Genomic DNA, 19,265 nt, shown 5'->3' with positions numbered 1-19,265 from the left:
ATGGGATTCGAACCCACGCGTGCAGAGCACATTGGATTAGCAGTCCAACGCCTTAACCACTCGGCCACCTGGTCCATGTTACTCCCGATAATAATGAATTAACTCCTATGACAATTAGAAAGTTCGACAAAAAAAAACTTCTACGACCAGGATGGGATTCGAACCCACGCGTGCAGAGCACATTGGATTAGCAGTCCAACGCCTTAACCACTCGGCCACCTGGTCCATGTTACTCCTGATAATAATGAATTAACTCCTATGACAATTAGAAAGTTCGACAAAAAAAACTTCTACGACCAGGATGGGATTCGAACCCACGCGTGCAGAGCACATTGGATTAGCAGTCCAACGCCTTAACCACTCGGCCACCTGGTCCATATTACTCTCGATAATAATGAATTTACTCCTGGCAATTAGAAAGTTCGACAAAAAAACTTCTACGACCAGGATGGGATTCGAACCCACGCGTGCAGGCACATTGGATTAGCAGTCCAACGCCTTAACCACTCGGCCACCTGGTCGACGTTACTTTGGATAATAATGAAATAACCGCTATGACAATTAGAAAGTTTGACAAAAAAAACTTCTACGACCAGGATGGGATTCGAACCCACGCGTGCAGAGCACATTGGATTAGCAGACCAACGCCTTAACCACTCGGCCACCTGGTCCATGTTACTCTCGATAATAATGAATTAACTCCTATGACAATTAGAAAGTTTGACAAAAAAACTTCTACGACCAGGATGGGATTCGAACCCACGCGTGCAGAGCACATTGGATTAGCAGTCCAACGCCTTAACCACTCGGCCACCTGGTCCATGTTACTCTCGATAATAATGAAATAACCCTATGACAATTAGAAAGTTCGACAAAAAAAATTCTACGACCAGGATGGGATTCGAACCCACGCGTGCAGAGCACATTGGATTAGCAGTCCAACGCCTTAACCACTCGGCCACCTGGTCCATGTTACTCCCGATAATAATGAATTAACTCCTATGACAATTAGAAAGTTCGACAAAAAAAACTTCTACGACCAGGATGGGATTCGAACCCACGCGTGCAGAGCACATTGGATTAGCAGTCCAACGCCTTAACCACTCGGCCACCTGGTCCATGTTACTCCCGATAATAATGAAATAACTCCTATGACAATTAGAAAGTTCGACAAAAAAATTCTACGACCAGGATGGGATTCGAACCCACGCGTGCAGAGCACATTGGATTAGCAGTCCAACGCCTTAACCACTCGGCCACCTGGTCCATATTACTCTCGGTAATAATGAATTAACTCCTATGGCAATTAGAAAGTTCGACAAAAAAAAACTTCTACGACCAGGATGGGATTCGAACCCACGCGCGCAGAGCACATTGGATTAGCAGTCCAACGCCTTAACCACTCGGCCACCTGATCGACGTTACCTTGGATAATAATGAAATAACCGCTATGACAATTAGAAAGTTTGACAAAAAAAGTTGTACGACCAGGATGGGATTCGAACCCACGCGTGCAGAGCACATTGGATTAGCAGTCCAACGCCTTAACCACTCGGCCACCTGGTCCATGTTACTCTCCGATAATAATGAATTAACTCCTATGACAATTAGAAAGTTCGACAAAAAAAACTTCTACGACCAGGATGGGATTCGAACCCACGCGTGCAGAGCACATTGGATTAGCAGTCCAACGCCTTAACCACTCGGCCACCTGGTCCATGTTACTCTCGATAATAATGAATTTACTCCTATGGCAATTAGAAAGTTCGACAAAAAACTTCTACGACCAGGATGGGATTCGAACCCACGCGTGCAGAGCACATTGGATTAGCAGTCCAACGCCTTAACCACTCGGCCACCTGGTCCATTTATCTCGATAATAATGAAATAACCGCTATGACAATTAGAAAGTTCGACAAAAAAAAATTCTACGACCAGGATGGGATTCGAACCCACGCGTGCAGAGCACATTGGATTAGCAGTCCAACGCCTTAACCACTCGGCCACCTGGTCCGTTACCCTTGATAATAATGAATTAACTCCTATGACAATTAGAAAGTTCGACAAAAAAAGTTCTACGACCAGGATGGGATTCGAACCCACGCGTGCAGAGCACATTGGATTAGCAGTCCAACGCCTTAACCACTCGGCCACCTGGTCCATGTTACTCCTGATAATAATGAATTTACTCCTATGACAATTAGAAAGTTCGACAAAAAAACTTCTACGACCAGGATGGGATTCGAACCCACGCGTGCAGAGCACATTGGATTAGCAGTCCAACGCCTTAACCACTCGGCCACCTGGTCCACGTTACTTTGATAATAATGAAATAACCGCTATGACAATTAGAAAGTTGACAAAAAAAAGTTCTACGACCAGGATGGGATTCGAACCCACGCGTGCAGAGCACATTGGATTAGCAGTCCAACGCCTTAACCACTCGGCACCTGGTCCATGTTACTCTCTATGATAATAATGAATTAACTCCTATGACAATTAGAAAGTTCGACAAAAAAAACTTCTACGACCAGGATGGGATTCGAACCCACGCGTGCAGAGCACATTGGATTAGCAGTCCAACGCCTTAACCACTCGGCCACCTGGTCCATATTACCTCGATAATAATGAATTTACTCCTATGGCAATTAGAAAGTTCGACAAAAAAACTTCTACGACCAGGATGGGATTCGAACCCACGCGTGCAGAGCACATTGGATTAGCAGTCCAACGCCTTAACCACTCGGCCACCTGGTCGACGTTATCCTTGGATAATAATGAAATAACCGCTATGACAATTAGAAAGTTTGACAAAAAAAAGTTCTACGACCAGGATGGGATTCGAACCCACGCGTGCAGAGCACATTGGATTAGCAGTCCAACGCCTTAACCACTCGGCCACCTGGTCCATGTTACTCCTGATAATAATGAATTAACTCCTATGACAATTAGAAAGTTCGACAAAAAAAACTTCTACGACCAGGATGGGATTCGAACCCACGCGTGCAGAGCACATTGGATTAGCAGTCCAACGCCTTAACCACTCGTCCACCTGGTCCATGTTAGGCTCGATAATAATGAAATAACCTCTATGACAATTAGAAAGTTCGACAAAAAAATTCTACGACCAGGATGGGATTCGAACCCACGCGTGCAGAGCACATTGGATTAGCAGTCCAACGCCTTAACCACTCGGCCCCACTGATCGACGTTACCTTGGATAATAATGAAATAACCGCTATGACAATTAGAAAGTTGACAAAAAAAAGTTCTACGACCAGGATGGGATTCGAACCCACGCGTGCAGAGCACTTGGATTAGCATCCAACCTTAACGCCACATAACCACTCGGCCACCTGGTCCATGTTACTCCTGAATAATAATAAATTTACTCCTATGACAATTAGAAAGTTCGACAAAAAAACTTCTACGACCAGGATGGGATTCGAACCCACGCGTGCAGAGCACATTGGATTAGCAGTCCAACGCCTTAACCACTCGGCCACCTGGTCCATTACTCTCGATAATAATGAATTAACTCCTATGACAATTAGAAAGTTCGACAAAAAAACTTCTACGACCAGGATGGGATTCGAACCCACGCGTGCAGAGCACATTGGATTAGCAGTCCAACGCCTTAACCACTCGGCCACCTGGTCCATGTTACTCCCGATAATAATGAATTAACTCCTATGGACAATTAGAAAGTTCGACAAAAAAAACTTCTACGACCAGGATGGGATTCGAACCCACGCGTGCAGAGCACATTGGATTAGCAGTCCAACGCCTTAACCACTCGGCCACCTGATCGACGTTACTTGGATAATAATGAAATAACCGCTATGACAATTAGAAAGTTTGACAAAAAAAAGTTGTACGACCAGGATGGGATTCGAACCCACGCGTGCAGAGCACATTGGATTAGCAGTCCAACGCCTTAACCACTCGGCCACCTGGTCCATGTTACTCCCGATAATAATGAATTAACTCCTATGACAATTAGAAAGTTCGACAAAAAAAACTTCTACGACCAGGATGGGATTCGAACCCACGCGTGCAGAGCACATTGGATTAGCAGTCCAACGCCTTAACCACTCGGCCACCTGATCACGTTACTCTGGATAATAATGAAATAACTCCTATGACAATTAGAAAGTTCGACAAAAAAAAGTTCTACGACCAGGATGGGATTCGAACCCACGCGTGCAGAGCACATTGGATTAGCAGTCCAACGCCTTAACCACTCGGCCACCTGGTCCATGTTACTCTCGATAATAATGAATTACCTCCTATGACAATTAGAAAGTTCGACAAAAAAAACTTCTACGACCAGGATGGGATTCGAACCCACGCGTGCAGAGCACATTGGATTAGCAGTCCAACGCCTTAACCACTCGGCCACCTGGTCCATGTTACTCCGATAATAATGAATTAACTCCTATGACAATTAGAAAGTTCGACAAAAAAACTTCTACGACCAGGATGGGATTCGAACCCACGCGTGCAGAGCACATTGGATTAGCAGTCCAACGCCTTAACCACTCGGCCACCTGGTCCATATTACTCTCGATAATAATGAATTTACACTCCTATGGCAATTAGAAAGTTCGACAAAAAAACTTCTACGACCAGGATGGGATTCGAACCCACGCGTGCAGAGCACATTGGATTAGCAGTCCAACGCCTTAACCACTCGGCCACCTGATCGACGTTATTTTGATAATAATGAAATAACCGCTATGACAATTAGAAAGTTTGACAAAAAAAAGTTGTACGACCAGGATGGGATTCGAACCCACGCGTGCAGAGCACATTGGATTAGCAGTCCAACGCCTTAACCACTCGGCCACCTGGTCCATGTTACTCCCGATAATAATGAATTATCCTATGACAATTAGAAAGTTCGACAAAAAAACTTCTACGACCAGGATGGGATTCGAACCCACGCGTGCAGAGCACATTGGATTAGCAGTCCAACGCCTTAACCACTCGGCCACCTGGTCCATATTACTCTCGATAATAATGAATTACTCCTATGACAATTAGAAAGTCGACAAAAAAACTTCTGACGATGGGATTCGAACCCACGTGTGCAGAGCACATTGGATTAGCAGTCCAACGCCTTAACCACTCGTCCACGTGGTCCATGTTAGGCTCGATAATAATGAAATAACCTCTATGACAATTAGAAAGTTCGACAAAAAAATTCTACGACCAGGATGGGATTCGAACCCACGCGTGCAGAGCACATTGGATTAGCAGTCCAACGCCTTAACCACTCGGCCACCTGGTCCACTATTACTCTCGATAATAATGAATTTAACTCCTATGACAATTAGAAAGTTCGACAAAAAAACTTCTACGACCAGGATGGGATTCGAACCCACGCGTGCAGGCACATTGGATTAGCAGTCCAACGCCTTAACCACTCGGCCACCTGGTCCACGTTACTTTGATAATAATGAAATAACTCCTATGACAATTAGAAAGTTTGACAAAAAAAGTTCTACGACCAGGATGGGATTCGAACCCACGCGTGCAGAGCACATTGGATTAGCAGTCCAACGCCTTAACCACTCGGCCACCTGATCCATGTTACTCTGGATAATAATGAATTAACCCTATGACAATTAGAAAGTTCGACAAAAAAAAGTTCTACGACCAGGATGGGATTCGAACCCACGCGTGCAGAGCACATTGGATTAGCAGTCCAACGCCTTAACCACTCGGCCACCTGGTCCATGTTACTCTCCTATAATAATGAATTACTCCTATGACAATTAGAAAGTTCGACAAAAAAACTTCTACGACCAGGATGGGATTCGAACCCACGCGTGCAGAGCACATTGGATTAGCAGTCCAACGCCTTAACCACTCGGCCACCTGTCCATGTTATCTTGGATAATAATGAAATAACCCTATGACAATTAGAAAGTTTGACAAAAAAAAGTTCTACGACCAGGATGGGATTCGAACCCACGCGTGCAGAGCACATTGGATTAGCAGTCCAACGCCTTAACCACTCGGCCACCTGGTCCATGTTACTCCCGATAATAATGAATTAACTCCTATGACAATTAGAAAGTTCGACAAAAAAACTTCTACGACCAGGATGGGATTCGAACCCACGCGTGCAGAGCACATTGGATTAGCAGTCCAACGCCTTAACCACTCGGCCACCTGGTCCATGTTACTCTCGATAATAATGAAATAACCCTATGACAATTAGAAAGTTCGACAAAAAAATTCTACGACCAGGATGGGATTCGAACCCACGCGTGCAGAGCACATTGGATTAGCAGTCCAACGCCTTAACCACCACTCGGCCACCTGGTCCATGTTACTCCGATAATAATGATTAACTCCTATGACAATTAGAAAGTTCGACAAAAAAAACTTCTACGACCAGGATGGGATTCGAACCCACGCGTGCAGAGCACATTGGATTAGCAGTCCAACGCCTTAACCACTCGCCACCTGGTCCATGTTACTCCCGATAATAATGAATTAACTCCTATGACAATTAGAAAGTTCGACAAAAAAAACTTCTACGACCAGGATGGGATTCGAACCCACGCGTGCAGAGCACATTGGATTAGCAGTCCAACGCCTTAACCACTCGGCCACCTGGTCCATATTACTCTCGATAATAATGAATTTACTCCTATGGCAATTAGAAAGTTCGACAAAAAAACTTCTACGACCAGGATGGGATTCGAACCCACCGTGCAGGCACATTGGATTAGCAGTCCAACGCCTTAACCACTCGGCCACCTGATCGACGTTACTTTGGATAATAATGAAATAACCGCTATGACAATTAGAAAGTTTGACAAAAAAAAGTTGTACGACCAGGATGGGATTCGAACCCACGCGTGCAGAGCACATTGGATTAGCAGTCCAACGCCTTAACCACTCGGCCACCTGGTCCATGTTACTCCCGATAATAATGAATTAACTCCTATGACAATTAGAAAGTTCGACAAAAAAAACTTCTACGACCAGGATGGGATTCGAACCCACGCGTGCAGAGCACATTGGATTAGCAGTCCAACGCCTCCTAACCACTCGGCCACCTGGTCCATATTACTCTCGATAATAATGAATTTACTCCTATGGCAATTAGAAAGTTCGACAAAAAAAAACTTCTGCGATGGGATTCGAACCCACGCGTGCAGAGCACATTGGATTAGCAGTCCAACGCCTTAACCACTCGGCCACCTGGTCCACGTTATCTCGATAATAATGAATAACCCTATGACAATTAGAAAGTTCGACAAAAAAATTCTACGACCAGGATGGGATTCGAACCCACGCGTGCAGAGCACATTGGATTAGCAGTCCAACGCCTTAACCACTCACCACTCGGCCACCTGGTCCATGTTACTCTCGATAATAATGAATTAACTCCTATGACAATTAGAAAGTTCGACAAAAAAACTTCTACGACCAGGATGGGATTCGAACCCACGCGTGCAGAGCACATTGGATTAGCAGTCCAACGCCTTAACCACTCGGCCACCTGGTCCACGTTACTCTCGATAATAATGAATTAACCCTATGACAATTAGAAAGTTCGACAAAAAAAAGTTCTACGACCAGGATGGGATTCGAACCCACGCGTGCAGAGCACATTGGATTAGCAGTCCAACGCCTTAACCACTCGGCCACCTGATCGACGTTATTTTGGATAATAATGAAATAACCGCTATGACAATTAGAAAGTTTGACAAAAAAAAGTTGTACGACCAGGATGGGATTCGAACCCACGCGTGCAGAGCACATTGGATTAGCAGTCCAACGCCTTAACCACTCGGCCACCTGGTCCATGTTACTCCCGATAATAATGAAATTAACTCCTATGACAATTAGAAAGTTCGACAAAAAAACTTCTACGACCAGGATGGGATTCGAACCCACGCGTGCAGAGCACATTGGATTAGCAGTCCAACGCCTTAACCACTCGGCCACCTGGTCCATTTACTCTCGATAATAATGAATTTACTCCTATGGCAATTAGAAAGTTCGACAAAAAACTTCTACGACCAGGATGGGATTCGAACCCACGCGTGCAGAGCACATTGGATTAGCAGTCCAACGCCTTAACCACTCGGCCACCTGATCGACGTTATTTGGATAATAATGAATAACCGCTATGACAATTAGAAAGTTGACCCGGGAGAGCACATTGGATTAGCAGTCCAACGCCTTAACCACTCGGCCACCTGGTCCATATTACTCTCGATAATAATGAATTACTCCTATGACAATTAGAAAGTTCGACAAAAAAACTTCTACGTCCAGGATGGGATTCGAACCCACGCGTGCAGAGCACATTGGATTAGCAGTCCAACGCCTTAACCACTCGGCCACCTGGTCCATGTTACTCTCGATAATAATGAATTAACTCCTATGACAATTAGAAAGTTCGACAAAAAAACTTCTACGACCAGGATGGGATTCGAACCCACGCGTGCAGAGCACATTGGATTAGCAGTCCAACGCCTTAACCACTCGGCCACCTGGTCCATGTTACTCCCGATAATAATGAATTAACTCCTATGACAATTAGAAAGTTCGACAAAAAAAACTTCTACGACCAGGATGGGATTCGAACCCACGCGTGCAGAGCACATTGGATTAGCAGTCCAACGCCTTAACCACTCGGCCACCTGGTCCACGTTACTCCGATAATAATGAATTTACTCCTATGACAATTAGAAAGTTCGACAAAAAAACTTCTACGACCAGGATGGGATTCGAACCCACGCGTGCAGAGCACATTGGATTAGCAGTCCAACGCCTTAACCACTCGGCCACCTGGTCCATGTTACTCTCGATAATAATGAATTACCTCTATGACAATTAGAAAGTTCGACAAAAAAACTTCTACGACCAGGATGGGATTCGAACCCACGCGTGCAGAGCACATTGGATTAGCAGTCCAACGCCTTAACCACTCGGCCACCTGATCGACGTTACCTGGATAATAATGAAATAACCGCTATGACAATTAGAAAGTTGACAAAAAAAAGTTGCTACGACCAGGATGGGATTCGAACCCACGCGTGCAGAGCACATTGGATTAGCAGTCCAACGCCTTAACCACTCGGCCACCTGGTCCATGTACTCCTGATAATAATGAATTAACTCCTATGACAATTAGAAAGTTCGACAAAAAAACTTCTACGACCAGGATGGGATTCGAACCCACGCGTGCAGAGCACATTGGATTAGCAGTCCAACGCCTTAACCACTCGGCCACCTGGTCCATTACTCCGATAATAATGAATTTACTCCTATGGCAATTAGAAAGTTCGACAAAAAAACTTCTACGACCAGGATGGGATTCGAACCCACGCGTGCAGAGCCAGCAGTCCAACGCCTTAACCACTCGTCCACCTGGTCCATGTGAGGCTCGATAATAATGAAATAACCTCTATGACAATTAGAAAGTTCGACAAAAAAAATTCTACGACCAGGATGGGATTCGAACCCACGCGTGCAGAGCACATTGGATTAGCAGTCCAACGCCTTAACCACTCGGCCACCTGTCACGTTATCCTGGATAATAATGAATTAACTCTATGACAATTAGAAAGTTCGACAAAAAAAACTTCTACGACCAGGATGGGATTCGAACCCACGCGTGCAGAGCACATTGGATTAGCAGTCCAACGCCTTAACCACTCGGCCACCTGGTCCATGTTACTCTCGATAATAATGAATTACTCCTATGACAATTAGAAAGTTCGACAAAAAAAACTTCTACGACCAGGATGGGATTCGAACCCACGCGTGCAGAGCACATTGGATTAGCAGTCCAACGCCTTAACCACTCGGCCACCTGATCGACGTTATCTTGGATAATAATGAAATAACCGCTATGACAATTAGAAAGTTCGACAAAAAAAACTTCTACGACCAGGATGGGATTCGAACCCACGCGTGCAGAGCACATTGGATTAGCAGTCCAACGCCTTAACCACTCGGCCACCTGGTCGATGTTACTCCCGATAATAATGAAATTAACTCCTATGACAATTAGAAAGTTCGACAAAAAAAACTTCTACGACCAGGATGGGATTCGAACCCACGCGTGCAGAGCACATTGGATTAGCAGTCCAACGCCTTAACCACTCGGCCACCTGGTCCATATTACTCTCGATAATAATGAATTTAATCCTATGACAATTAGAAAGTTCGACAAAAAAAATTCTACGACCAGGATGGGATTCGAACCCACGCGTGCAGAGCACATTGGATTAGCAGTCCAACGCCTTAACCACTCGGCCACCTGATCGACGCTCGACAAAAAAAAAACTTCTACGACCAGGATGGGATTCGAACCCACGTGTGCAGAGCACATTGGATTAGCAGTCCAACGCCTTAACCACTCGTCCACGTGGTCCATGTGAGGCTCGATAATAATGAAATAACCTCTATGACAATTAGAAAGTTCGACAAAAAAAATTCTACGACCAGGATGGGATTCGAACCCACGCGTGCAGAGCACATTGGATTAGCAGTCCAACGCCTTAACCACTCGGCCACCTGGTCCACGTTACTCCCGATAATAATGAATTTACTCCTATGACAATTAGAAAGTTCGACAAAAAAAACTTCTACGACCAGGATGGGATTCGAACCCACGCGTGCAGAGCACATTGGATTAGCAGTCCAACGCCTTAACCACTCGGCCACCTGGTCCATATTACTCTCGATAATAATGAATTTAACTCCTATGGCAATTAGAAAGTTCGACAAAAAAAACTTCTACGACCAGGATGGGATTCGAACCCACGCGTGCAGAGCACATTGGATTAGCAGTCCAACGCCTTAACCACTCGGCCACCTGATCCGACGTTATTTGGATAATAATGAAATAACGCTATGACAATTAGAAAGTTTGACAAAAAAAAGTTGTACGACCAGGATGGGATTCGAACCCACGCGTGCAGAGCACATTGGATTAGCAGTCCAACGCCTTAACCACTCGGCCACCTGGTCCACGTTACTCCCGATAATAATGAATTAACTCCTATGACAATTAGAAAGTTCGACAAAAAAAACTTCTACGACCAGGATGGGATTCGAACCCCGCGTGCAGAGCACATTGGATTAGCAGTCCAACGCCTAACCACTCGGCCACCAGATCGACCCCATTGGAAATAATGAAATAACCGTATGACCAATTACCACTCGGTCACCTGGTCCATGTACTCCCGATAATAATGAATTAACTCCTATGACAATTAGAAAGTTCGACAAAAAAAACTTCTACGACCAGGATGGGATTCGAACCCACGCGTGCAGAGCACATTGGATTAGCAGTCCAACGCCTTAACCACTCGGCCACCTGGTCGACGTTATCTTGGATAATAATGAAATACCCTATGACAATTAGAAAGTTTGACAAAAAAAAGTTGTACGACCAGGATGGGATTCGAACCCACGCGTGCAGAGCACATTGGATTAGCAGTCCAACGCCTTAACCACTCGGCCACCTGGTCCATGTTACTCCCGATAATAATGAATTAACTCCTATGACAATTAGAAAGTTCGACAAAAAAAACTTCTACGACCAGGATGGGATTCGAACCCACGCGTGCAGAGCACATTGGATTAGCAGTCCAACGCCTTAACCACTCGTCCACGTGGTCCATGTGAGGCTCGATAATAATGAAATAACCTCTATGACAATTAGAAAGTTCGACAAAAAAAACTTCTACGACCAGGATGGGATTCGAACCCACGCGTGCAGAGCACATTGGATTAGCAGTCCAACGCCTTAACCACTCGGCCACCTGATCGACGTTACCTTGGATAATAATGAAATAACCGCTATGACAATTAGAAAGTTTGACAAAAAAAAGTTGTACGACCAGGATGGGATTCGAACCCACGCGTGCAGAGCACATTGGATTAGCAGTCCAACGCCTTAACCACTCGGCCACCTGGTCCATGTTACTCCTGATAATAATAAATAACTCCTATGACAATTAGAAAGTTCGACAAAAAAAACTTCTACGACCAGGATGGGATTCGAACCCACGCGTGCAGAGCACATTGGATTAGCAGTCCAACGCCTTAACCACTCGGCCACCTGGTCCATATTACTCTCGATAATAATGAATTACTCCTATGGCAATTAGAAAGTTCGACAAAAAAAACTTCTACGACCAGGATGGGATTCGAACCCACGCGTGCAGAGCACATTGGATTAGCAGTCCAACGCCTTAACCACTCGGCCACCTGGTCCATGTTACTCCCGATAATAATGAATTAACTCCTATGACAATTAGAAAGTTCGACAAAAAAACTTCTACGACCAGGATGGGATTCGAACCCACGCGTGCAGAGCACATTGGATTAGCAGTCCAACGCCTTAACCACTCGGCCACCTGGTCCATATACTACCGATAATAATGAATTTACTCCTATGGCAATTAGAAAGTTCGACAAAAAAAACTTCTACGACCAGGATGGGATTCGAACCCACGCGTGCAGAGCACATTGGATTAGCAGTCCAACGCCTTAACCACTCGGCCACCTGGTCCACTATACTCCGATAATAATGAATTACCTCTATGACAATTAGAAAGTTTGACAAAAAAACTTCTACGACCAGGATGGGATTCGAACCCACGCGTGCAGAGCACATTGGATTAGCAGTCCAACGCCTTAACCACTCGGCCACCTGATCCATGTTACTCTCGGTAATAATGAATTAACTCCTATGACAATTAGAAAGTTCGACAAAAAAAACTTCTACGACCAGGATGGGATTCGAACCCACGTGTGCAGAGCACATTAGCAGTCCAACGCCTTAACCACTCGGCCACCTGATCGACGTTACCTTGGATAATAATGAAATAACCGCTATGACAATTAGAAAGTTTGACAAAAAAAAGTTGTACGACCAGGATGGGATTCGAACCCACGCGTGCAGAGCACAATGGATTAGCAGTCCAACGCCTTAACCACTCGGCCACCTGGTCCGTTACTCCCGATAATAATGAATTAACTCCTATGACAATTAGAAAGTTCGACAAAAAAAACTTCTACGACAAGGATGGGATTCGAACCCACGCGTGCAGAGCACATTGGATTAGCAGTCCAACGCCTTAACCACTCGGCCACCTGGTCCCCGTTACTCCAGATAATAATGAATTTACTCCTATGACAATTAAAAAGTTCGACAAAAAAAACTTCTACGACCAGGATAGGATTCGAACCCACGTGTGCAGAGCACATTGGATTAGCAGTCCAACGCCTTAACCACTCGTCCACGTGGTCCATGTGAGGCTCGATAATAATGAAATAACCTCTATGACAATTAGAAAGTTCGACAAAAAAATTCTACGACCAGGATGGGATTCGAACCCACGCGTGCAGAGCACATTGGATTAGCAGTCCAACGCCTTAACCACTCGGCCACCTGATCGACGTTACCATGGTTAATAATGAAATAACCGCTATGACAATTAGAAAGTTTGACAAAAAAAAGTTGTACGACCAGGATGGGATTCGAACCCACGCGTGCAGAGCACATTGGATTAGCAGTCCAACGCCTTAACCACTCGGCCACCTGGTCCATGTTACACCTAATAATAATGAATTAACTCCTATGACAATTAGAAAGTTCGACAAAAAAACTTCTACGACCAGGATGGGATTCGAACCCACGCGTGCAGAGCACATTGGGATTCGAACCCACGCGTGCAGAGCACATCGGATTAGCAGTCCAACGCCTTAACCACTCGGCCACCTGGTCCATATTACTACCGATAATAATGAATTTATTCCTATGGCAATTAGAAAGTTCGACAAAAAAACTTCTGCGACCAGGATGGGATTCGAACCCACCTTAACCACCCGTCCAACGCCTTAACCACTCGTCCACGTGGTCCATGTGAGGCTCGATAATAATGAAATAACCTCTATGACAATTAGAAAGTTCGACAAAAAAAAATTCTACGACCAGGATGGGATTCGAACCCACGCGTGCAGAGCACATTGGATTAGCAGTCCAACGCCTTAACCACTCGGCCACCTGGTCCATGTTACTCCTGATAATAATGAATTAACTCCTATGACAATTAGAAAGTTCGACAAAAAAAACTTCTACGACCAGGATGGGATTCGAACCCACGCGTGCAGAGCACATTGGATTAGCAGTCCAACGCCTTAACCACTCGGCCACCTGGTCCATATTACTCTCGATAATAATGAATTTACTCCTATGGCAATTAGAAAGTTCGACAAAAAAAACTTCTACGACCAGGATGGGATTCGAACCCACGCGTGCAGAGCACATTGGATTAGCAGTCCAACGCCTTAACCACTCGGCCACCTGATCGACGTTATCTTGGATAATAATGAAATAACCGCTATGACAATTAGAAAGTTTGACAAAAAAAAGTTGTACGACCAGGATGGGATTCGAACCCACGCGTGCAGAGCACATTGGATTAGCAGTCCAACGCCTTAACCACTCGGCCACCTGGTCGATGTTACTCCCGATAATAATGAATTAACTCCTATGACAATTAGAAAGTTCGACAAAAAAAACTTCTACGACCAGGATGGGATTCGAACCCACGCGTGCAGAGCACATTGGATTAGCAGTCCAACGCCTTAACCACTCGGCCACCTGGTCCATATTACTCTCGATAATAATGAATTTACTCCTATGGCAATTAGAAAGTTCGACAAAAAAACTTCTACGACCAGGATGGGATTCGAACCCACGCGTGCAGAGCACATTGGATTAGCAGTCCAACGCCTTAACCACTCGGCCACCTGATCGACGTTCGACAAAAAAAAAAAAACTTCTACGACCAGGATGGGATTCGAACCCACGCGTGCAGAGCACATTGGATTAGCAGTCCAACGCCTTAACCACTCGGCCACCTGGTCCATGTTACTCTCGATAATAATGAAATAACCCTATGACAATTAGAAAGTTCGACAAAAAAAATTTTACGACCAGGATGGGATTCGAACCCACGCGTGCAGAGCACATTGGATTAGCAGTCCAACGCCTTAACCACTCGGCCACCTGGTCCACGTTACTCCCGATAATAATGAATTTACTCCTATGACAATTAGAAAGTTCGACAAAAAAAACTTCTACGACCAGGATGGGATTCGAACCCACGCGTGCAGAGCACATTGGATTAGCAGTCCAACGCCTTAACCACTCGGCCACCTGGTCCATATTACTCTCGATAATAATGAATTTACTCCTATGGCAATTAGAAAGTTCGACAAAAAAACTTCTACGACCAGGATGGGATTCGAACCCACGCGTGCAGAGCACATTGGATTAGCAGTCCAACGCCTTAACCACTCGGCCACCTGATCGACGTTATCTTGGATAATAATGAAATAACCGCTATGACAATTAGAAAGTTTGACAAAAAAAAGTTGTACGACCAGGATGGGATTCGAACCCACGCGTGCAGAGCACATTGGATTAGCAGTCCAACGCCTTAACCACTCGGCCACCTGGTCCACGTTACTCCCGATAATAATGAATTTACTCCTATGACAATTAGAAAGTTCGACAAAAAAAACTTCTACGACCAGGATGGGATTCGAACCCACGCGTGCAGAGCACATTGGATTAGCAGTCCAACGCCTTAACCACTCGGCCACCAGATCGACCTTATCTTGGATTAAATAATGAAATAACCGCTATGACAATTACCACTGGTCCCTGGTCATGTTACTCCGATAATAATGAATTAACTCCTATGACAATTAGAAAGTTCGACAAAAAAAACTTCTACGACCAGGATGGGATTCGAACCCACGCGTGCAGAGCACATTGGATTAGCAGTCCAACGCCTTAACCACTCGGCCACCTGGTCCACGTTACTCCCGATAATAATGAATTTACTCCTATGACAATTAGAAAGTTGACAAAAAAACTTCTACGACCAGGATGGGATTCGAACCCACGCGTGCAGAGCACATTGGATTAGCAGTCCAACGCCTTAACCACTCGGCCACCTGGTCCATGTTACTCTCGATAATAATGAATTAACCTATGGCAATTAGAAAGTTCGACAAAAAAACTTCTACGACCAGGATGGGATTCGAACCCACGCGTGCAGAGCACAATTAGCAGTCCAACGCCTTAACCACTCGGCCACCTGATCGACGTTACTTGGATAATAATGAAATAACCGCTATGACAATTAGAAAGTTTGACAAAAAAAAGTTGTACGACCAGGATGGGATTCGAACCCACGCGTGCAGAGCACATTGGATTAGCAGTCCAACGCCTTAACCACTCGGCCACCTGGTCCATGTTACTCCCGATAATAATGAATTAACTCCTATGACAATTAGAAAGTTCGACAAAAAAAACTTCTACGACCAGGATGGGATTCGAACCCACGCGTGCAGAGCACATTGGATTAGCAGTCCAACGCCTTAACCACTCGGCCACCTGGTCCATGTTACTCCGATAATAATGAATTTACTCTATGACAATTAGAAAGTTCGACAAAAAAAACTTCTACGACCAGGATGGGATTCGAACCCACGCGTGCAGAGCACATTGGATTAGCAGTCCAACGCCTTAACCACTCGGCCACCTGGTCCATGTTACTCTCGATAATAATGAATTAACTCCTATGGCAATTAGAAAGTTCGACAAAAAAAACTTCTACGACCAGGATGGGATTCGAACCCACGCGTGCAGAGCACATTGGATTAGCAGTCCAACGCCTTAACCACTCGGCCACCTGATCGACGTTATCTTGGATAATAATGAAATAACTCCTATGACAATTAGAAAGTTTGACAAAAAAAAGTGTACGACCAGGATGGGATTCGAACCCACGCGTGCAGAGCACATTGGATTAGCAGTCCAACGCCTTAACCACTCGGCCACCTGGTCCATGTACTCCCGATAATAATGAATTAACTCCTATGGCAATTAGAAAGTTCGACAAAAAAAACTTCTACGACCAGGATGGGATTCGAACCCACGCGTGCAGAGCACATTGGATTAGCAGTCCAACGCCTTAACCACTCGGCCACCTGGTCCACGTTACTCTCGATAATAATGAAATTTACTCTATGACAATTAGAAAGTTCGACAAAAAAAATTCTACGACCAGGATGGGATTCGAACCCACGCGTGCAGAGCACATTGGATTAGCAGTCCAACGCCTTAACCACTCGGCCACCTGATCGACGTTACCTTGGATAATAATGAATAACCGCTATGACAATTAGAAAGTTTACAAAAAAAAAGTTGTACGACCAGGATGGGATTCGAACCCACGCGTGCAGAGCACATTGGATTAGCAGTCCAACGCCTTAACCACTCGGCCACCTGGTCCATGTTACTCCTCGATAATAATGAATTAACTCCTATGACAATTAGAAAGTTCGACAAAAAAAACTTCTACGACCAGGATGGGATTCGAACCCACGCGTGCAGAGCACATTGGATTAGCAGTCCAACGCCTTAACCACTCGGCCACCTGGTCCATGTTACTCTCGATAATAATGAATTAACTCCTATGACAATTAGAAAGTTCGACAAAAAAAACTTCTACGACCAGGATGGGATTCGAACCCACGCGTGCAGAGCACATTGGATTAGCAGTCCAACGCCTTAACCACTCGGCCACCTGGTCCATGTTACTCTCCGATAATAATGAATTAACTCCTATGACAATTAGAAAGTTCGACAAAAAAAACTTCTACGACCAGGATGGGATTCGAACCCACGCGTGCAGAGCACATTGGATTAGCAGTCCAACGCCTTAACCACTCGGCCACCTGGTCCATGTTACTCCCGATAATAATGAATTAACTCCTATGACAATTAGAAAGTTCGACAAAAAAACTTCTACGACCAGGATGGGATTCGAACCCACGCGTGCAGAGCACATTGGATTAGCAGTCCAACGCCTTAACCACTCGGCCACCTGGTCCATGTTACTCTCGATAATAATGAATTTACTCCTATGACAATTAGAAAGTTCGACAAAAAACTTCTACGACCAGGATGGGATTCGAACCCACGCGTGCAGAGCACATTGGATTAGCAGTCCAACGCCTTAACCACTCGGCCACCTGGTCCAGTTACTCCGATAATAATGAATTAACTCCTATGACAATTAGAAAGTTCGACAAAAAAAATTCTACGACCAGGATGGGATTCGAACCCACGCGTGCAGAGCACATTGGATTAGCAGTCCAACGCCTTAACCACTCGGCCACCTGGTCCATGTTACTCTCGATAATAATGAATTAACTCCTATGACAATTAGAAAGTTCGACAAAAAAAACTTCTACGACCAGGATGGGATTCGAACCCACGCGTGCAGAGCACATTGGATTAGCAGTCCAACGCCTTAACCACTCGGCCACCTGGTCCATGTTACTCTCGATAATAATGAAATAACTCTATGGACAATTAGAAAGTTTGACAAAAAAAAGTTCTACGACCAGGATGGGATTCGAACCCACGCGTGCAGAGCACATTGGATTAGCAGTCCAACGCCTTAACCACTCGGCCACCTGATCGACGTTATCTTGGATAATAATGAAATAACCGCTATGACAATTAGAAAGTTTGACAAAAAAAAGTTGTACGACCAGGATGGGATTCGAACCCACGCGTGCAGAGCACATTGGATTAGCAGTCCAACGCCTTAACCACTCGGCCACCTGGTCCATGTTACTCCCGATAATAATGAATTAACTCCTATGACAATTAGAAAGTTCGACAAAAAAAACTTCTACGACCAGGATGGGATTCGAACCCACGCGTGCAGAGCACATTGGATTAGCAGTCCAACGCCTTAACCACTCGGCCACCTGGTCCATGTTACTCCCGATAATAATGAATTAACTCCTATGACAATTAGAAAGTTCGACAAAAAAAACTTCTACGACCAGGATGGGATTCGAACCCACGCGTGCAGAGCACATTGGATTAGCAGTCCAACGCCTTAACCACTCGGCCACCTGATCGACGTTATCTTGGATAATAATGAAATAACCGCTATGACAATTAGAAAGTTTGACAAAAAAAAGTTCTACGACCAGGATGGGATTCGAACCCACGCGTGCAGAGCACATTGGATTAGCAGTCCAACGCCTTAACCACTCGGCCACCTGGTCCATGTTACTTGATAATAATGAATTAACCGCTATGACAATTAGAAAGTTCGACAAAAAAAAACTTCTACGACCAGGATGGGATTCGAACCCACGCGTGCAGAGCACAT

At 45.0% G+C, this 19,265-nt stretch overlaps 80 non-coding genes across 80 annotated transcripts; all 80 read right to left on the bottom strand.

Moving 5' to 3' along the window:
- Positions 1 to 143: 143 nt before the first annotated feature.
- Positions 144 to 225, bottom strand: Trnas-gcu. Its single transcript has one exon. It is a non-coding gene; the product is annotated as a tRNA-Ser (tRNA).
- Positions 226 to 293: 68 nt separating this feature from the next.
- Positions 294 to 375, bottom strand: Trnas-gcu. Its single transcript has one exon. It is a non-coding gene; the product is annotated as a tRNA-Ser (tRNA).
- A 65-nt stretch (positions 376 to 440) lies between these two features.
- Trnas-gcu lies at positions 441 to 521 on the bottom strand. The gene has a single exon. It is a non-coding gene; the product is annotated as a tRNA-Ser (tRNA).
- A 217-nt stretch (positions 522 to 738) lies between these two features.
- Trnas-gcu lies at positions 739 to 820 on the bottom strand. The gene has a single exon. It is a non-coding gene; the product is annotated as a tRNA-Ser (tRNA).
- A 66-nt stretch (positions 821 to 886) lies between these two features.
- Trnas-gcu lies at positions 887 to 968 on the bottom strand. Its single transcript has one exon. It is a non-coding gene; the product is annotated as a tRNA-Ser (tRNA).
- Positions 969 to 1,036: 68 nt separating this feature from the next.
- Trnas-gcu lies at positions 1,037 to 1,118 on the bottom strand. The gene has a single exon. It is a non-coding gene; the product is annotated as a tRNA-Ser (tRNA).
- A 66-nt stretch (positions 1,119 to 1,184) lies between these two features.
- Positions 1,185 to 1,266, bottom strand: Trnas-gcu. The gene has a single exon. It is a non-coding gene; the product is annotated as a tRNA-Ser (tRNA).
- Positions 1,267 to 1,484: 218 nt separating this feature from the next.
- Trnas-gcu lies at positions 1,485 to 1,566 on the bottom strand. The gene has a single exon. It is a non-coding gene; the product is annotated as a tRNA-Ser (tRNA).
- A 69-nt stretch (positions 1,567 to 1,635) lies between these two features.
- Positions 1,636 to 1,717, bottom strand: Trnas-gcu. The gene has a single exon. It is a non-coding gene; the product is annotated as a tRNA-Ser (tRNA).
- Positions 1,718 to 1,783: 66 nt separating this feature from the next.
- Trnas-gcu lies at positions 1,784 to 1,865 on the bottom strand. Its single transcript has one exon. It is a non-coding gene; the product is annotated as a tRNA-Ser (tRNA).
- A 66-nt stretch (positions 1,866 to 1,931) lies between these two features.
- Positions 1,932 to 2,013, bottom strand: Trnas-gcu. Its single transcript has one exon. It is a non-coding gene; the product is annotated as a tRNA-Ser (tRNA).
- A 65-nt stretch (positions 2,014 to 2,078) lies between these two features.
- Trnas-gcu lies at positions 2,079 to 2,160 on the bottom strand. Its single transcript has one exon. It is a non-coding gene; the product is annotated as a tRNA-Ser (tRNA).
- A 67-nt stretch (positions 2,161 to 2,227) lies between these two features.
- Positions 2,228 to 2,309, bottom strand: Trnas-gcu. The gene has a single exon. It is a non-coding gene; the product is annotated as a tRNA-Ser (tRNA).
- A 218-nt stretch (positions 2,310 to 2,527) lies between these two features.
- Trnas-gcu lies at positions 2,528 to 2,609 on the bottom strand. The gene has a single exon. It is a non-coding gene; the product is annotated as a tRNA-Ser (tRNA).
- A 66-nt stretch (positions 2,610 to 2,675) lies between these two features.
- Trnas-gcu lies at positions 2,676 to 2,757 on the bottom strand. The gene has a single exon. It is a non-coding gene; the product is annotated as a tRNA-Ser (tRNA).
- A 69-nt stretch (positions 2,758 to 2,826) lies between these two features.
- On the bottom strand, positions 2,827 to 2,908 carry Trnas-gcu. Its single transcript has one exon. It is a non-coding gene; the product is annotated as a tRNA-Ser (tRNA).
- Positions 2,909 to 3,430: 522 nt separating this feature from the next.
- Trnas-gcu lies at positions 3,431 to 3,512 on the bottom strand. The gene has a single exon. It is a non-coding gene; the product is annotated as a tRNA-Ser (tRNA).
- A 65-nt stretch (positions 3,513 to 3,577) lies between these two features.
- Positions 3,578 to 3,659, bottom strand: Trnas-gcu. The gene has a single exon. It is a non-coding gene; the product is annotated as a tRNA-Ser (tRNA).
- Positions 3,660 to 3,877: 218 nt separating this feature from the next.
- On the bottom strand, positions 3,878 to 3,959 carry Trnas-gcu. The gene has a single exon. It is a non-coding gene; the product is annotated as a tRNA-Ser (tRNA).
- A 217-nt stretch (positions 3,960 to 4,176) lies between these two features.
- Trnas-gcu lies at positions 4,177 to 4,258 on the bottom strand. The gene has a single exon. It is a non-coding gene; the product is annotated as a tRNA-Ser (tRNA).
- A 68-nt stretch (positions 4,259 to 4,326) lies between these two features.
- Positions 4,327 to 4,408, bottom strand: Trnas-gcu. The gene has a single exon. It is a non-coding gene; the product is annotated as a tRNA-Ser (tRNA).
- Positions 4,409 to 4,474: 66 nt separating this feature from the next.
- Positions 4,475 to 4,556, bottom strand: Trnas-gcu. Its single transcript has one exon. It is a non-coding gene; the product is annotated as a tRNA-Ser (tRNA).
- A 218-nt stretch (positions 4,557 to 4,774) lies between these two features.
- Positions 4,775 to 4,856, bottom strand: Trnas-gcu. The gene has a single exon. It is a non-coding gene; the product is annotated as a tRNA-Ser (tRNA).
- Positions 4,857 to 4,921: 65 nt separating this feature from the next.
- Positions 4,922 to 5,003, bottom strand: Trnas-gcu. The gene has a single exon. It is a non-coding gene; the product is annotated as a tRNA-Ser (tRNA).
- A 208-nt stretch (positions 5,004 to 5,211) lies between these two features.
- Trnas-gcu lies at positions 5,212 to 5,293 on the bottom strand. Its single transcript has one exon. It is a non-coding gene; the product is annotated as a tRNA-Ser (tRNA).
- A 69-nt stretch (positions 5,294 to 5,362) lies between these two features.
- On the bottom strand, positions 5,363 to 5,443 carry Trnas-gcu. Its single transcript has one exon. It is a non-coding gene; the product is annotated as a tRNA-Ser (tRNA).
- A 215-nt stretch (positions 5,444 to 5,658) lies between these two features.
- Positions 5,659 to 5,740, bottom strand: Trnas-gcu. The gene has a single exon. It is a non-coding gene; the product is annotated as a tRNA-Ser (tRNA).
- A 215-nt stretch (positions 5,741 to 5,955) lies between these two features.
- On the bottom strand, positions 5,956 to 6,037 carry Trnas-gcu. Its single transcript has one exon. It is a non-coding gene; the product is annotated as a tRNA-Ser (tRNA).
- A 67-nt stretch (positions 6,038 to 6,104) lies between these two features.
- Positions 6,105 to 6,186, bottom strand: Trnas-gcu. The gene has a single exon. It is a non-coding gene; the product is annotated as a tRNA-Ser (tRNA).
- A 365-nt stretch (positions 6,187 to 6,551) lies between these two features.
- Trnas-gcu lies at positions 6,552 to 6,633 on the bottom strand. Its single transcript has one exon. It is a non-coding gene; the product is annotated as a tRNA-Ser (tRNA).
- Positions 6,634 to 6,848: 215 nt separating this feature from the next.
- On the bottom strand, positions 6,849 to 6,930 carry Trnas-gcu. Its single transcript has one exon. It is a non-coding gene; the product is annotated as a tRNA-Ser (tRNA).
- Positions 6,931 to 7,446: 516 nt separating this feature from the next.
- Trnas-gcu lies at positions 7,447 to 7,528 on the bottom strand. The gene has a single exon. It is a non-coding gene; the product is annotated as a tRNA-Ser (tRNA).
- Positions 7,529 to 7,745: 217 nt separating this feature from the next.
- On the bottom strand, positions 7,746 to 7,827 carry Trnas-gcu. Its single transcript has one exon. It is a non-coding gene; the product is annotated as a tRNA-Ser (tRNA).
- A 68-nt stretch (positions 7,828 to 7,895) lies between these two features.
- On the bottom strand, positions 7,896 to 7,977 carry Trnas-gcu. The gene has a single exon. It is a non-coding gene; the product is annotated as a tRNA-Ser (tRNA).
- A 320-nt stretch (positions 7,978 to 8,297) lies between these two features.
- Positions 8,298 to 8,379, bottom strand: Trnas-gcu. The gene has a single exon. It is a non-coding gene; the product is annotated as a tRNA-Ser (tRNA).
- Positions 8,380 to 8,446: 67 nt separating this feature from the next.
- Positions 8,447 to 8,528, bottom strand: Trnas-gcu. Its single transcript has one exon. It is a non-coding gene; the product is annotated as a tRNA-Ser (tRNA).
- A 68-nt stretch (positions 8,529 to 8,596) lies between these two features.
- On the bottom strand, positions 8,597 to 8,678 carry Trnas-gcu. Its single transcript has one exon. It is a non-coding gene; the product is annotated as a tRNA-Ser (tRNA).
- Positions 8,679 to 8,744: 66 nt separating this feature from the next.
- On the bottom strand, positions 8,745 to 8,826 carry Trnas-gcu. Its single transcript has one exon. It is a non-coding gene; the product is annotated as a tRNA-Ser (tRNA).
- A 215-nt stretch (positions 8,827 to 9,041) lies between these two features.
- On the bottom strand, positions 9,042 to 9,123 carry Trnas-gcu. The gene has a single exon. It is a non-coding gene; the product is annotated as a tRNA-Ser (tRNA).
- Positions 9,124 to 9,189: 66 nt separating this feature from the next.
- Positions 9,190 to 9,271, bottom strand: Trnas-gcu. Its single transcript has one exon. It is a non-coding gene; the product is annotated as a tRNA-Ser (tRNA).
- A 351-nt stretch (positions 9,272 to 9,622) lies between these two features.
- On the bottom strand, positions 9,623 to 9,704 carry Trnas-gcu. Its single transcript has one exon. It is a non-coding gene; the product is annotated as a tRNA-Ser (tRNA).
- Positions 9,705 to 9,921: 217 nt separating this feature from the next.
- Positions 9,922 to 10,003, bottom strand: Trnas-gcu. Its single transcript has one exon. It is a non-coding gene; the product is annotated as a tRNA-Ser (tRNA).
- Positions 10,004 to 10,072: 69 nt separating this feature from the next.
- Positions 10,073 to 10,154, bottom strand: Trnas-gcu. Its single transcript has one exon. It is a non-coding gene; the product is annotated as a tRNA-Ser (tRNA).
- A 324-nt stretch (positions 10,155 to 10,478) lies between these two features.
- Positions 10,479 to 10,560, bottom strand: Trnas-gcu. The gene has a single exon. It is a non-coding gene; the product is annotated as a tRNA-Ser (tRNA).
- Positions 10,561 to 10,628: 68 nt separating this feature from the next.
- On the bottom strand, positions 10,629 to 10,710 carry Trnas-gcu. The gene has a single exon. It is a non-coding gene; the product is annotated as a tRNA-Ser (tRNA).
- Positions 10,711 to 10,928: 218 nt separating this feature from the next.
- Trnas-gcu lies at positions 10,929 to 11,010 on the bottom strand. The gene has a single exon. It is a non-coding gene; the product is annotated as a tRNA-Ser (tRNA).
- A 273-nt stretch (positions 11,011 to 11,283) lies between these two features.
- Positions 11,284 to 11,365, bottom strand: Trnas-gcu. The gene has a single exon. It is a non-coding gene; the product is annotated as a tRNA-Ser (tRNA).
- Positions 11,366 to 11,431: 66 nt separating this feature from the next.
- Trnas-gcu lies at positions 11,432 to 11,513 on the bottom strand. The gene has a single exon. It is a non-coding gene; the product is annotated as a tRNA-Ser (tRNA).
- Positions 11,514 to 11,881: 368 nt separating this feature from the next.
- On the bottom strand, positions 11,882 to 11,963 carry Trnas-gcu. The gene has a single exon. It is a non-coding gene; the product is annotated as a tRNA-Ser (tRNA).
- A 67-nt stretch (positions 11,964 to 12,030) lies between these two features.
- Positions 12,031 to 12,112, bottom strand: Trnas-gcu. The gene has a single exon. It is a non-coding gene; the product is annotated as a tRNA-Ser (tRNA).
- Positions 12,113 to 12,179: 67 nt separating this feature from the next.
- Trnas-gcu lies at positions 12,180 to 12,261 on the bottom strand. The gene has a single exon. It is a non-coding gene; the product is annotated as a tRNA-Ser (tRNA).
- A 67-nt stretch (positions 12,262 to 12,328) lies between these two features.
- Positions 12,329 to 12,410, bottom strand: Trnas-gcu. The gene has a single exon. It is a non-coding gene; the product is annotated as a tRNA-Ser (tRNA).
- A 67-nt stretch (positions 12,411 to 12,477) lies between these two features.
- Trnas-gcu lies at positions 12,478 to 12,559 on the bottom strand. The gene has a single exon. It is a non-coding gene; the product is annotated as a tRNA-Ser (tRNA).
- A 956-nt stretch (positions 12,560 to 13,515) lies between these two features.
- Positions 13,516 to 13,597, bottom strand: Trnas-gcu. Its single transcript has one exon. It is a non-coding gene; the product is annotated as a tRNA-Ser (tRNA).
- A 383-nt stretch (positions 13,598 to 13,980) lies between these two features.
- Trnas-gcu lies at positions 13,981 to 14,062 on the bottom strand. The gene has a single exon. It is a non-coding gene; the product is annotated as a tRNA-Ser (tRNA).
- Positions 14,063 to 14,130: 68 nt separating this feature from the next.
- Positions 14,131 to 14,212, bottom strand: Trnas-gcu. The gene has a single exon. It is a non-coding gene; the product is annotated as a tRNA-Ser (tRNA).
- Positions 14,213 to 14,430: 218 nt separating this feature from the next.
- Positions 14,431 to 14,512, bottom strand: Trnas-gcu. Its single transcript has one exon. It is a non-coding gene; the product is annotated as a tRNA-Ser (tRNA).
- A 68-nt stretch (positions 14,513 to 14,580) lies between these two features.
- Positions 14,581 to 14,662, bottom strand: Trnas-gcu. The gene has a single exon. It is a non-coding gene; the product is annotated as a tRNA-Ser (tRNA).
- Positions 14,663 to 14,840: 178 nt separating this feature from the next.
- Positions 14,841 to 14,922, bottom strand: Trnas-gcu. The gene has a single exon. It is a non-coding gene; the product is annotated as a tRNA-Ser (tRNA).
- A 66-nt stretch (positions 14,923 to 14,988) lies between these two features.
- On the bottom strand, positions 14,989 to 15,070 carry Trnas-gcu. The gene has a single exon. It is a non-coding gene; the product is annotated as a tRNA-Ser (tRNA).
- Positions 15,071 to 15,138: 68 nt separating this feature from the next.
- On the bottom strand, positions 15,139 to 15,220 carry Trnas-gcu. The gene has a single exon. It is a non-coding gene; the product is annotated as a tRNA-Ser (tRNA).
- A 217-nt stretch (positions 15,221 to 15,437) lies between these two features.
- Positions 15,438 to 15,519, bottom strand: Trnas-gcu. Its single transcript has one exon. It is a non-coding gene; the product is annotated as a tRNA-Ser (tRNA).
- A 277-nt stretch (positions 15,520 to 15,796) lies between these two features.
- Positions 15,797 to 15,878, bottom strand: Trnas-gcu. Its single transcript has one exon. It is a non-coding gene; the product is annotated as a tRNA-Ser (tRNA).
- A 66-nt stretch (positions 15,879 to 15,944) lies between these two features.
- Positions 15,945 to 16,026, bottom strand: Trnas-gcu. The gene has a single exon. It is a non-coding gene; the product is annotated as a tRNA-Ser (tRNA).
- Positions 16,027 to 16,236: 210 nt separating this feature from the next.
- On the bottom strand, positions 16,237 to 16,318 carry Trnas-gcu. Its single transcript has one exon. It is a non-coding gene; the product is annotated as a tRNA-Ser (tRNA).
- A 68-nt stretch (positions 16,319 to 16,386) lies between these two features.
- Trnas-gcu lies at positions 16,387 to 16,468 on the bottom strand. Its single transcript has one exon. It is a non-coding gene; the product is annotated as a tRNA-Ser (tRNA).
- A 66-nt stretch (positions 16,469 to 16,534) lies between these two features.
- On the bottom strand, positions 16,535 to 16,616 carry Trnas-gcu. Its single transcript has one exon. It is a non-coding gene; the product is annotated as a tRNA-Ser (tRNA).
- A 217-nt stretch (positions 16,617 to 16,833) lies between these two features.
- Trnas-gcu lies at positions 16,834 to 16,915 on the bottom strand. The gene has a single exon. It is a non-coding gene; the product is annotated as a tRNA-Ser (tRNA).
- A 67-nt stretch (positions 16,916 to 16,982) lies between these two features.
- On the bottom strand, positions 16,983 to 17,064 carry Trnas-gcu. Its single transcript has one exon. It is a non-coding gene; the product is annotated as a tRNA-Ser (tRNA).
- Positions 17,065 to 17,280: 216 nt separating this feature from the next.
- Trnas-gcu lies at positions 17,281 to 17,362 on the bottom strand. Its single transcript has one exon. It is a non-coding gene; the product is annotated as a tRNA-Ser (tRNA).
- A 69-nt stretch (positions 17,363 to 17,431) lies between these two features.
- Trnas-gcu lies at positions 17,432 to 17,513 on the bottom strand. Its single transcript has one exon. It is a non-coding gene; the product is annotated as a tRNA-Ser (tRNA).
- Positions 17,514 to 17,581: 68 nt separating this feature from the next.
- On the bottom strand, positions 17,582 to 17,663 carry Trnas-gcu. The gene has a single exon. It is a non-coding gene; the product is annotated as a tRNA-Ser (tRNA).
- Positions 17,664 to 17,732: 69 nt separating this feature from the next.
- Positions 17,733 to 17,814, bottom strand: Trnas-gcu. Its single transcript has one exon. It is a non-coding gene; the product is annotated as a tRNA-Ser (tRNA).
- Positions 17,815 to 17,881: 67 nt separating this feature from the next.
- On the bottom strand, positions 17,882 to 17,963 carry Trnas-gcu. Its single transcript has one exon. It is a non-coding gene; the product is annotated as a tRNA-Ser (tRNA).
- A 66-nt stretch (positions 17,964 to 18,029) lies between these two features.
- Positions 18,030 to 18,111, bottom strand: Trnas-gcu. Its single transcript has one exon. It is a non-coding gene; the product is annotated as a tRNA-Ser (tRNA).
- Positions 18,112 to 18,176: 65 nt separating this feature from the next.
- On the bottom strand, positions 18,177 to 18,258 carry Trnas-gcu. The gene has a single exon. It is a non-coding gene; the product is annotated as a tRNA-Ser (tRNA).
- Positions 18,259 to 18,326: 68 nt separating this feature from the next.
- On the bottom strand, positions 18,327 to 18,408 carry Trnas-gcu. Its single transcript has one exon. It is a non-coding gene; the product is annotated as a tRNA-Ser (tRNA).
- Positions 18,409 to 18,626: 218 nt separating this feature from the next.
- Trnas-gcu lies at positions 18,627 to 18,708 on the bottom strand. The gene has a single exon. It is a non-coding gene; the product is annotated as a tRNA-Ser (tRNA).
- Positions 18,709 to 18,776: 68 nt separating this feature from the next.
- On the bottom strand, positions 18,777 to 18,858 carry Trnas-gcu. Its single transcript has one exon. It is a non-coding gene; the product is annotated as a tRNA-Ser (tRNA).
- A 218-nt stretch (positions 18,859 to 19,076) lies between these two features.
- Trnas-gcu lies at positions 19,077 to 19,158 on the bottom strand. The gene has a single exon. It is a non-coding gene; the product is annotated as a tRNA-Ser (tRNA).
- Positions 19,159 to 19,265: the final 107 nt, after the last annotated feature.

This window comes from Ctenocephalides felis, unplaced genomic scaffold (assembly GCF_003426905.1).
Source record: "Ctenocephalides felis isolate EL2017-DRISC unplaced genomic scaffold, ASM342690v1 CF-g0.4_SCAFFOLD_03490, whole genome shotgun sequence".
Taxonomy (NCBI): domain Eukaryota; kingdom Metazoa; phylum Arthropoda; class Insecta; order Siphonaptera; family Pulicidae; genus Ctenocephalides; species Ctenocephalides felis.
Note: the sequence above shows the minus strand (reverse complement) of the source record. Positions and strands in the feature narration are given on the sequence as shown.